The sequence below is a fragment of the Miniopterus natalensis genome, chromosome 2, assembly GCF_054644295.1.
Source record: "Miniopterus natalensis isolate mMinNat1 chromosome 2, mMinNat1.hap1, whole genome shotgun sequence".
Lineage (NCBI taxonomy): Eukaryota > Metazoa > Chordata > Mammalia > Chiroptera > Miniopteridae > Miniopterus > Miniopterus natalensis.
In genome coordinates, this window is record NC_142082.1 from 58,369,037 (window position 1) to 58,381,486 (window position 12,450).

Here is a 12,450-nt window from a genome sequence, read left to right on the forward strand (position 1 = left end):
ACTCATACATAAATGCCTAGATAAAGAAAAAATCCATCAAATGCCATGAACAATAAAGGTAATGAGGCAGCTTGGAAAGAAAATGAAAAATCTCCAGAAAGCAAACAAAAAACTTGAAAATATGTGATTTAAATGACAGAAAATTCATGAGTGCTGTTCTGAAAAATCTCAATGAGATGCAAGAAAATACATATAAGCAGTTTAATGAGCTCAGAAAACAAATCAATGAACAAAATAAGTACTGTACCAGAAACTGAAAATTTAAAAACACACACACAGAAATTCTACAAATGAAGAACTCAATAAAAGATATCAAGAATGAACCAGAGCCCAGCTGACATGGCTCAGTGGTTGAACATCGATTGATCCAGGAGATTGTGGTCCGATTCCAGGTCAGTAAACATGCCAAGTTTTGGGCTTGATCCCCAGTAGGGGGCATGCAGGAGGCAGTCAATCAATGACTCTCTTATCATTGATGTTTCTATCTCTCTCTCTCTCTTTCTCTCTCTCTCTCTCCCCCTTCCTCTCTCTGAAATCAATAAATATATATTAAAAAAAAAAAAAAAGAACTAGAGTGCATAGGAAATCAAATGGACCTGATGGAGGAATGGATTAGTGATACTGAAGACAGAAACCTAGAAATTACACAGAGGGAAGAAGGGAGAGACTTGAGCATAAAAAAAGAAAAATTAAAGAACTCTATGAGATGTGACTCCATCAGAAAGAGCAATATAAGAATAATAGGCATACTTGTAAAAGAAGAGAGAGAGATGGGATAGGAGAGTCCATGCAAGCAAATAGTTGATAACTTCCCAAACCTATGAAAAGAGCTAGATCCTCAAATCCAAATAGCAAACAGAACATCTAATTACTTCAATCAAAAAAGGCCTCCATGGCACACTGTATTAAAAATATAAAAAATAAATGACAAAGAAAGAATTCTCAAGACAGCCAGGGAAAAGAAGAAAGTAACCTATAGAAGAAAGCCCATTAGTTTATCTTCAGACTTCTCAACAGATACTCTACAAGATAGAAGAGAGTAGAACCAAATATTCAAACTACTGAAAGAGAGAAATTACCAGCCAAGAGTAATATATTAAGCAAAGTTAGTTTTTAGATATGAAGGATAAATAGAGACTTCTGCTAACATATAGAAGCAGAAGGAATTTAGCACCAGAAGACCTCCACTGCAGGAAATTACTCAATGGGGTTATTCTACCTGAAACAAAAAACAAAAGGTCACACAATTTTGAGTAAACTCACCAACAAACTTTTATAACATAAACAGGGATAATTTGTGACAACAAAAACATAAAAAAGGTAAAGATCAGAATTTGCAAAAGAGGATAGAGATCAGACTCATTCAGAAGAAAAAGGACTACTATATATGAACATTTCTTTCTTATAAACCTAGTGGTAAGCACACAGAAGAAACAAAACAAAACAAAACTGAGACACATAACTTAAAAAAAGAAAAAACAAGGAAAGAGGTATGGAATACCACCAAACAAGAACAACAGACAGACACACAAAGGAAAAAGACCAATGAGGCACAGAGCTACTAGAAATAAAAAGATAAAATGGCTATAGGAAATCCTTGTATGGCAATAATTACACTAAATGTAAATGGACCAAATTCACCAATAAGAAGTCACAGAGTAGCATAGTGGATCAAAAAACAAAACTCAATCATATGCTGCCCTCAGGAGACACATCTAAGCTGCAAAGATAAAGATAGCCTCAAAGTGAAAGGGTGGAAAATGATTCTCCAAACAAATAACATAAAAAGAAAAGCAGGTATAGCCATACTTATATCTGACAAAATAGATCTCAAGATAACAAAGCTAACAAGAGACAAAAATGAACATTTTATAATCATAAAAGGGACACTACATCAAAAAATATAACATTTCTCAATATAAATGCACCCAATCAGGGATCACTGAAATATATAAAGCAACTATTAACAGAGCTAAAGAGAGAAACTGACAAAAACACAATCATAGCTGGGGACTTAAAAACTCTATTGACAGTTCTAGATAGATCATTCAAACAGAAAATCAATAAATAAATATTGACCTTAAATGACACATTAGACCAAATGGACATAATTGACATTTACAAAGCCTCTCATTCCAGAACATCAGATTATACATTCTTCTCCAATGCACATGGAACATTCTCAAGGATAGACCATATGCTGGGACACAAATCTATCCTCAACAAATTCAATAAGATTGAAATCATACCAATCATATTCTCTGACCACAATGCTTTGAAATTAGAAATCAACTGCAAAAAGGAAGTAAAGAAACCCACAAATATATGGAGATTAAACAACACACTACTAAAAAAGTGACTGGGTCAAAGAAGAAATAAAAGGTGAAATCAAAAGATATAGAGACAAATGAGAAAGACAATATGACATATCAAAACTCCTGGGATGCATCAAAAGCTGTAATAAGGGGAAAGTATATATCATTGCAGGCCTATCTCAAGAAACAATACAATTTTCAAGTAAACAAACTAATGTTTCATCTTAAAGAGCTAGGGGAATAAAAGAACAAAAGCAGCCCAAACTCATCAGAAAAAAGGAAATAATAAATATTAGTGCAGAAGTGAATAAAATAGAAAACAAGAAGACTACAAAAAATTAATACAACAAAAAGCATCTTCTTTGAAATAATTCATAAAATTGACAAACCCCTGGCTAAACTCACTAAGGAAAAGGGAAAAGACCCATATAAACAAAATGATAAATGAAGGAAAAGTAACCACACATCACCAATATATAAAGGATCATACTAGGAAAGACTATATGCCACCAACTTCAGTAACCTAGAAAAAATGGATAAGTTTCTAGAAATATATAACTTCCCTAGACTGAATTATGAAGAATTAAAAAATCTAAATAGGCCGATCAAGAATGAGGAAATGGAAACAACCATCAAAACCTCTTAAAAAATAAAAGTCCAGAACCAGATGGCTTTCCCAGAGAATTCTACCAAACATTCAAAGAAGATTTAATGCCTATCCTTTTCAGACTCTTCCAAAACATTGATGAAGAAACAATACGTTCTATGAGACCAACATAACCCTGATACCAAAACCTGGCAAGTATTACACACACACACACACACACACTACAGACTGATAAATCTGATGAATATAAATGCAAAAATCCTAAACAAAATACTAGCAAATCAATATAATAATATATTTTTAAAAACACACATACAATACATCAAGATCAAGTGACGTTCATTCCAGGAGCACAAAGATGGTTCAACATATGCAAATCAATCAATGTGACACACCACATAAACAAAGGATAAAAATGAAATGATCTTATCAATAGATGAAAAAAAAGCATTTGATAAGATACAATATCTATTTATGATTGAACCACTCAATAAAATGAGTATAAAATAAAAATACCTTAACATAATAAAGACCATATATGACAAACCCTCAGCTAATATCATGCTCAATGGTGAAAAACTGAAAACTTTTTCTCTAAAATCAGGAACAAGGCAAGCATGCCCCTGGCTAGACTCACTAAGTCTCACCACTCTTATTCAACATAGTTCTGGAAGTCCTAGCCAGAGCAGTCAGACAAAAGAAATAAATAAAAGTTATCCAAATTGGGAATAAGAAGTGAAAATGTCACTTTTTGTAGAAGACATGACTTTGAATTTTGAAAACCCTAAAGACTCTGCCGAAAAAGGATTTGAAACAATAAACAAGTAGGTAAAGTTGTAGGATACAAAATCAATATACAAAAATCCACTGCTTTCCTGTATACTAACAACACCACCAAAAATAAACTTCAGAAAAAGGTAAAAAAAAAAATCCTTTTAAAACAGCAACCAAAAGAAGAAAATAAACTTAACAAAGGAATAAACTTAACAAAGGACGAGAAGGACCTATATACTGAAAACAACAAAACATTATTAAAAGAGGTTGAAAAAAAAACAATGAAATGGGAAGATATTCAGGGTTCATAGATTGAATCAACATAGTTAAATACCCATATTACCCAAAGCAATATGTAGATTTAATGTATTCCCCATCAAAAGCCTAGTGTCATTTTATTAAAAAATAGAACAAAAAAAATCAAATCTGTATGGAACCACAAAAGACCCCAAATAGACAAAGTAACCCCTGTAAATAAGAACGAAGACAGAATTATCACACCACCTGACCTCAAATTATAGTACAGAGCAATGATAACAAAAGCAGCATGGTACTGGCAGAAAATCAGATGTACAGACCAATGGAACAGAATTAAGAGCCCAGAAATAAAACTGCATGTATGCGGGTAAATTATTTTGACAAAGGAGCCAATAGCACACAATGGAGAAAAGCAACCTCTTCAATAAATGGTGCTGGGAAAAATGGAAAGCCACATGCAAAAGAATAAAACCAGACTAGTTTGGCCCCACGTACAAAAGTTAATTCAAAATAAATCAAGAACCTAAATATAGATAGGTTCTGAAACAATAAATTACTTAGAAGAAAACGTAGGTACTTGGTTGTAAAAAACATTTTATGAATCTGACCCCAAAGGCAAGGGATGTAAAGACAAAAATAAATGAATGGGACTATATCAAATTAAAAACTTAAAGGCTTCTGCACAGCAAAAGAAACTGCCAACAAAACAAATAAGGCAACCAACCGAAAGGGAGATATTTGCAAACAACAGCTCTGACAAAGGGTTAATATCCAAAAAATATAAAGAACTCTCACCACTTAACACCAAATAAACAAACAACCCAATTAGGAAATGGGCAGAGGACCTCAACAGCCACCTCTCCCAAGAAGGCATACAAACAGCCAACAGATACATGAAAAGATGCTCAACTTCACTAGCTATTAGGGAAATGCATATCAAAACTACAGTGAGATACCTCCTCACACCTGTTAGATGGCTACTATCAACGAGACAGGTAATAACAAGTGTTGGAGAGGCTGTGGAGAAAAACTACCCTCATTCACTGCTGGTGGGCAGGTAAACTGGTACAACCACTATGGAAAACAGTCTGGTAGTTCCTCAAAAATTAAGAATAGAGTTACCATGTGACCCAGAAACTCCTCTACCCAAAAAACTTGAAAACATTTTTCACAAAGATATATGCGCCTCTATGTTCATTGCAGCATTATTCATGTTGGGAGAGACATGGAAACAACTAAAGTGTCCTTTGATAGATATTGGGTAAAAGAAGATGTACATGTACACAATGGAATATTATTCAGTCATTGAAAACATGAAATACTGCTATTTGAAACAACATGATGGACCTTGAGAATATTATGCTAAGCAAAGTCAGTCAGTCAGAAAAGGCTAGGAACCATATAATTTCACTCATATCTGAGATATGAAACTGAAACTCATGGAAATAGGCAACAAACAGTGTGGCAGTGCCAGAAGGAAGAGTGTGTAGGGGAGGTAGCAAAGGGGAAAAAAATGTCTTCAATTTTATATAGGTAATAATCATACAAAAGTAATTTCATAGGATACTAATTAAATTCAATTTTATAATTGAAAAAGAAAATGTAATAATAATATAGTTAACACTGTTTTTTATTATCACCCTGGGAAGTCTAATTAAAATTCTCTCTTAATGATGTTTTAAAATTTTTATTCACATGTAATAAGAGAACATATCATTTTAATATATTCTTTTTGATTAGATGTAGATTGTAAACTTTCAAAATTCTCTTTAAATTGACCCAAATCGACCATATAAAATATTTTGCTATTTACTTAATATGTGTGTCACTAAATATATGCATTGCTAAATGTCCAAATTATAAAGAATTTAAACCGCTAACTTTAATAATTTGCTTAAGTACAGAAAAAGAGAAAGCCACAGTACCTTAATTTTACAAAAAATGATCTTATATGAGTTTGATGATTTGATGCCCAGATAGACCACATGTCAAAAAGTCAGAAGCTATGGTTTTAGAATTTCAATGTCTTTTTTAAAAAACGATTTGTAAATAGAAATATATGCTGCTTTACTTTCCATTATAAATACTAGAATGCTGGATATTTAAATGCACATATCATTTATATCTATTGTTTCTATAATTTTTTTTAACAATCAGGTGTTTTTTTTCTAATTAATTTTAGAGAGAGGGAGGGAGAGACAGAGAGAGAGAGAGAGAGAGAGAGAGAAACATTGATGTCAGAGAAAAACATTGATTGGTTGCCAAGGATCAGGCTGCAACCTGGCTGTGTGCCCTGACCAGGAATCGAACCCAACACCTTCTGGTGTACTATAGGACAATGCTCCAACCAGCTGAGCCACACCCAGCCATGGCTCTATAAAATTTTCAATAGAGCCTCAAAGCCACTGAGTACAGGTTTAATTTCAAATTTAATTTCTTTCTGAATTGCACCATCCTTCAGCAATGCATCATCACAGGTCATTGCACCGATGAAATTAATCTGATAAAACACCTGTGTGACAGAGAAAATGATATATCAGTGTGATTCATCATTAGTGAACATCATCAGCCCATGATCTATTAGTATATTGCTCAAAGAATGGTGTCATTAGGAAAGAGTGAGTTCCTAGTGTTAAATTATGGTGTTGAAGGCAGTGGCTGGTGCCTGGCATACACAGGAGACAGCAAGTAGTTTGCCAATACAAAATCAAATTCTTCTGAACTTTTTTTTTTTTTGGCTCAAAAGCATGAGGTTTGCATCTTTGCTATTAGGGTTTACTGCTATAGGACACAGCTAAGTTTGCCCTTTATTTATTTATTTATTTACTTATTTATTTTGGTTCAAAAATATTACAGATGTCCCTTTTTCTCCCCAATGACCCATTCCACCCCGTCCCATCCCTCTCCCCAATCCCTCTCCCCATCATTGTCCGTTTCCTTGGGTTGGGCATATATGCATATAAATTCTTTGGTTAATCTCTCCCCCTCCACCCACCCGCCCCCCTCCATCCCTCTGAGATTTTTAATCTATATTGTTTATCCATCCTCTATAAATTATATCATTCATACAGCTGACTCACATATGCTATGTCACCAGTGAGGAATACAAACTATTTTATTTGAAAATAAAATAAAGAAGAATTTGGAATATCTGTGAAAAAAATAATTGTGCAGGGTTGCTCTTTCAAGTTCATATTTAGGCATATTTTTGACATAAACTATACTGCACTTGACTAGCTCATGATACTGAGATTTGGTAGGCAATTGTCCTGTAAGGCCTTTGTTAAAGTAATCCAAGGAGAACATTTAGGACAAGTTTATTCAAAGTAAAATTAAGACTTGTATATACAACAGAATTTCAAATTAGAGATTAAAAAATTGGTAGCAAATTTTAAGAATTCAGAATCTGACTAGATTATTTTTAATGTACATTTGATGAGTTTAAATAACCTTAAAATGAGGCTGAAGATTAAATAATCATGTCATTTTGAACACAGATTAAAAACTGCTCCTCTCTCCATGAGGCAAAGGATTTTACCTCTTTGATTCATTGTTTTGTCTCCTGGATATAGAATGGACACCAGCTAATATTAAGCAATTGAATTTTTCTCTAATATAATAGTGGACCTTTGTCCTGTTTCCTGAGTGGTAACCTATAAACCTTTGGAATTTCATGAGTGGTTGGAGTGTTTTTGACATTCACTGTGGGCCTCTCATGCCACAGCTGATGGTGTATGCCAACAAGGTGACTCAGCCTGCGCCCTAGATAGTGTGGGCTCATGAGATGACTCAGGATGGGCAGACCAAGCCCGAAAGACCAATTACATGATTAGAGAGATGGGATTTTGACCCAAGTGATATCAGTTTGACCTCTGGGGAAGGAAAGAGGGTAAATTTTGAGTTTGAGTCCTGTGGCCAGTGATTTAATCAATCATGCCTACGTAAACAATCCTCAATAAAACCTTGGGATGCTGAGTTTAGGTAAACTTCTCTGGTTGGCAGTACTCTGTGTGCTCTGTCACACGTCACTGTGCTGGGAGGTTCACGTGTCCTGACTCCAAGAGGCAAGGACAATAGGAGTTTCGCATTTGGAACTGTTCCAGATCTTGCACTATGCATCTCTTCCTTTGGCTGGTTCTGATTTGAATATATTTGCTATAATAAAAAGAGAGTGGTAAATACAGCATTTTCCTGAGCTATATGAGCTGTCTTAGTGAATTATTAAACCTTAAAAATAGTGAGATCCCCCAATTAGAAGTCAGCTGGTCAGAAGTGAGGGTGGCCTGGGAACCCCCACACTTGCAGCTTGTGTTTGAAGTAAGAGTAATCTTGTGGAAGACTATAAGCTTAACCTGCTGGGCTGGGCCTAAACTTGGATAATTGGTAGCAGAAGTCATTGCAGCTAGCCAAGACTTTTTCTTCTATTTCAGATGATTAGGTACAACTCCCTATTAACATCTCCTGTTAAATAGATGAAAACCATCAGTTATTCAACATGTTTTAACTAAATTCATAATCTTTTCTTCCCATATCTGCCCTTCTTCAGAGATGTCGGTACTGACTGACTACCATTTACTGAGTACTGCAAGAAAGAAACATAATGTAATTCTTAAGCATTCGCATTCTTTTGCCTACCCCTCCACATATCCCATTTACTTTTGTTTTGAAGTTTAACTGTTTACCTCAAATCTATACACTGTAACCATTTAAGCAAGTAATCATAATAACACAAGTTACTCTTAGCACTCATTTGGATGTCTGTATCAGACTCCTAAATGATTTTTTTTGTTCACACTGCCAATCTGTATTTTACAATTAGAAATAGGGATTGTCTTTGAAATTAAAATCTAATCATATAAAAATTCCTGCCTCTTTTAGGCACACTAAAATCCTTTAATGGTTTACAATTGCTCATAAAATTAAGCCAAAACTATTGAAAGAGGCCAGGAAGGCCCTGCATAAAATGGAACCCTCCCTATAGCTGCAGGCTTGTATCACACCTTTTGCCCCTTTCTCTGTCTGCTCAGCAGTGCAGAACTTCTAGTTCTGGAGAGCTCTACCTGCTCCTTCTGCAGTAGCAATTTCTACTTGCTATTCCCTCCCCTTGTACTGCTCTTCCCTCTTCTCTTCACCTGTTACCTCTTGTGCAGCATTCGGATTTAAGCTCAGGCAACATTTACTCAAGGAAGCAGCTTTCTCTGACCTCCTGAATCTGATGTTCCCATAACTCATATATATTTGCTTTGTGGAACATAACATGGTTGCATTTTTCTATTCTCTTCTTAATTGGCTCTCTCAGCAGAATGTGATCTCTACGAGACCTGAGATCATGCCTATTTTCCTCAATATTTTATCACCAGTTATGGTACCTAATAAGCCCTTAATATTTGTCGTTATTTGTTCCATAATTTAATACAAAGTACTTTTTACCTATTTTTAATAAATGAGAAAATAAGCAAGTAAATAGATTAACAAAAGCAGAATTATATTTGAATATTATCAAATTAGGCTTTGAACTAGCAAATACTAATATTATAAAGAGACATAACACCTTTTAACATTCTAAGCAGAAAACTTTATATGCTAGAAACAGATATGATGATTTTCTGTAAGGCTAAATTTGGTATAAGGTATCATTTTATGATAAAATTCAAATATCAGCCCTAAGTTTTTCGGTATGATTGGGGTCACCTTGTCTTTTAAGATTTAAATAAGATTATGCCAACCTCATCCAATGTATTAGAAGGTAACATACTGTCCTTCCAAATGAATATGGAAGGACTGTCCTCTCTTGAAGGACTTACATTAACCCTCAACAACTATTTCCACTTTCATGATGTTTCTGAATTCTCAAATTCAGCTTTTATGTTTAGCCTTTTGTATATGTTATTCCCTTCCACATTGCTTCACATCCCCCAACATGATTCTTCTATAAATCTTTCTCTTTAAAATAGTGTTGACAATAAGTGTGTTTGCCTGACTTTTACTTGAATAGGGAGGAGTGGTGGACATGAGAGGTGCCTTTCCATTGAACACAGCACACCCGTCAACTTTGCATTGATAACAGCTGAATTTTGCCTTTCTCATTCTGCACCAACCTTCTGTCCTTTGCTGGGCTCTATCTAGCTCTTCTCTTTCACCCTTCTCGAATTCTTTTGAGCCACACAAGGTCTCATATTGATGGGGGGTCAGGGAACTGCACAATTTTACCTTATTTCCAAATAGTTTGATTCAAGCTCTATTTGATAAACTCTGACCTACATGAACCTTCCCATTGTTCTAATTTCTTATACCCATATACCTCATTAAAGTTTTTTTTGTTTTTTTGAGACAGTCTTTTCTCCAAAAAAATTATACACCTGACTTCAGGAATTATGAATTTTGTCATGCACTAGTTATCTCTTAAAGGAGAAGTTAATAATGAAGTCAAAGTCTGATAAGAAAGATATCTTACATGACTGAATTGCATTGAAAATAAAATGCAAGAAGTTCTTAAATTATGTAACCCTTGGTAAATTCAACTAAAATAGAAATATTAACTGAAAATCAGTGCTACAAACTTGAAATACCCCAGCATATTCAAGGAGTTTATATTTGTTTAGTATCCAACTCTACTTTCTTTAACATGCAAAATAATATAAAGGTAAATCTTACTCCCCAAATGTGAAATGATCATTTGTCTTATCTGCTCAAGATGCTATAACAAAATACCATAGATTGAGTGGCTTATAAACAACAGGAAATTATTTCTCACAGTTTTGGAGGCTGAGAAGTCCAACATCAAGGCACCGGCAGGTTTGGTGTCTGGTGACAGGCCACTTCCCAGTTCATAGATTGTTGTTCCCACTGTCTCCTCACATGAAGGAAGGGTCAAGGGAGCTCTCTAGGATCTGTTTTATAAGAGCACTGATCCCATTCACGAGGGCAGAACCATCATGACTTATAATCACTTCCCAAGAGTCCCACCTGCAATTAGTATCACATTGGGGATTAGGTTTCAACCTATGCATTTTGAGGGAACATAAACATTCAGTCTACAGCATCACTAAATATCTCCATGTTATTTTAACACATAAAGTCATAAGCAATTATTACTAAAATGATAAATACAAATCCATTTTTTGAAAAATAGTAATATATATGAATGATACCAACATTTTATAATTTTATTTTCAATGAACTGGTAGGTGTCTTATTATTTTTTCTAATGCAAAGTTAATTTTGGAGAGCTATAGTTAAAGTAGCTGGTTTTAGAAGAGTGACATAAGCACACAAAATAATTGTATCCCAAAAGACTAAATTTAAGATTTGCTGAAAGAGATTTAAGGGTTCCAGGAGTTTCAAACTGCAAAGTACTCTTCCTATAGCAATGTTAGGCTTTGGGCACAAATATTGATAGTCATTCTAGTGGCAGAAATGTTTTCAATCTAAGCTCAATGAAAGGAAATATAAATCAAAGTGTATACTTTGCTAAATTTGGCATATTAAATCCCTTTGGATTTAGAAAGATGGATTTAAATCTCACAAGTCCAGAGAAACTTTCCTCATACCTTTAAATGCACAATATCATGAAAATAAAGGATATAAGTAAATAAAAATAAAGCAATTTTTTTCCTGCTCTAATAAATGACAAGGCTTTCATAATACACAGAAAATTGTGTGAATGATCTTCAGAGCTTTGACATTCAGTAGAATAATTTCACATGAGATTCCAGAGGAGCTGCCAGTTAGAAAAAGAACAAAAGGGAGAAAACTGAGGTTCTTTGTCAAATAGAACAGAACAGGGGAAGAATGCTGGCTAATAAGACAGGACAATATTCCCAAAAGACAGTGCAATGATGTATAAATAGCCTTAAAAAATATACATATCTTCTACTCTAGCAATTTAACTGTTAAAAAAAAAAAGGCATTTTTTTCCTTAAAAAGTAAATAATCAAGGGAAGAGTCAAAGATTTATACATGAATCCATTATTGATGATAGAAAAAAGTAGATAAAGCAAATGCTCAACAATAAATAATTAATTAAATTATGGTGACATTATGTATGACAATTTAATGGAAAAAGAAATAAATACTATAAAATAAGTAAAAATATCAGTCAAATCATCAGATAAAATGTGATCCCAGTTGTCTATGTGTACTTTTGTACATATGAGTTTATGTGTGTGCCAGTTCTACTACCATATCTATGTTTAATAGAATCATGTGGTGTCATTCGTATTTTCTATAGGCTCTGTAGAAATTATGAATTGAATTTATACACATATCATATTCAAAATGAGATATTCAAACTAGTAAATATGCCCTTATTTCTTGCACTGATATAAAGCTGTATGGCCTATGAGTTAATATTTATCAAGTGGCCACTACATACTAGGCTTTGTGCAGAGGTTTTATATATACATACATATATATATATATATATGCATTTATTTACAAATATAAATATTATATAAATATAAACTGTATATATATTCATATATTTATGTTTATATT